This window comes from Schistocerca gregaria, chromosome 2, assembly GCF_023897955.1.
Source record: "Schistocerca gregaria isolate iqSchGreg1 chromosome 2, iqSchGreg1.2, whole genome shotgun sequence".
Lineage (NCBI taxonomy): Eukaryota > Metazoa > Arthropoda > Insecta > Orthoptera > Acrididae > Schistocerca > Schistocerca gregaria.
The window spans coordinates 593,089,797-593,090,726 of NC_064921.1; the positions used below are offsets into that span (position 1 = coordinate 593,089,797).

The window sequence follows — 930 nt, forward strand, 5'->3', positions numbered from 1 at the left end:
ATACAAGAATCAGGAGTGAAGTCTCTATTTGAAGTTGCCAGGAAAGAAGAAATCTTGTGATGCTTCACTGAACTATCAGATTTCAGCAGTTACAGCTACATTTATAGCATTAAAATAAACAAAAAATGGGACAGAATCTAAACGTAAATGTAGAAATGTGACAGACACCGTTTGTATGTTGTTAAGGATTAGCACCGCTTCGTGGGGGTGTAACTCAGAGGTAGAGTGTCTGCTTCGCATGCAGAAAGTCCTGGGTTCAAATCCCAGCTCCTCCAAATATTTTTATCTTTCAGGAGACACTCTATGTGTATATTAATGCCATAGGCAATCATTAGTTTCTCATTAATGCGAATGAACTGCTTTTAGAACTAGAACTCATTCAGACTATAGGTGGATTCGAAAATATCTCCAGCACATTGTTGGGATAGTCTCTTCAGTTCTTCTCTATCCTCGTTATGCCCTTTTACACTGTCTTGCTCTAGTCGAATCGACAAAAGAGAAAATAGGATACATTAAGATTTTCGGTAACTAACAGTTTAAACAAAACCAAAAGACAACACTCGCAGTCTCTACGAGGAAAGGAGTTTGGGGTTACGCAATAAATAGATAAAATTGAAATGGTTTCGGTCGAAAGAAAAATACGAACGAGTGGCGATGGCGTTAACGTCCTTGATGCGATGTTGCGGAACAGATTAATGTATAGTTTGGGGAACGAAAACCTCTGAAGTTACAATGCTGGTCTTCTAGGAGAATAAGAGTATGTGCTTGAATCAACGATGGGTCGCTGTACGCTCTGTCGTAAACACGCTGAACGACAGTTTCCACAGCTGTGTTAAGGGCTCTGTTCTGTACAGTGCACGAACTGATACTAACACAAAAGTGTGCGTGTTTTACCTGAGCGTTATGGCATTACTGATGTCTGTTAAGTAG

At 39.9% G+C, this 930-nt stretch overlaps 1 non-coding gene across 1 annotated transcript; it reads left to right on the forward strand.

Annotated features, from left to right (window-relative positions):
- Positions 1-203: 203 nt before the first annotated feature.
- On the forward strand, positions 204-275 carry Trnaa-cgc (transfer RNA alanine (anticodon CGC)). Its single transcript has one exon. It is a non-coding gene; the product is annotated as a tRNA-Ala (tRNA).
- Positions 276-930: the final 655 nt, after the last annotated feature.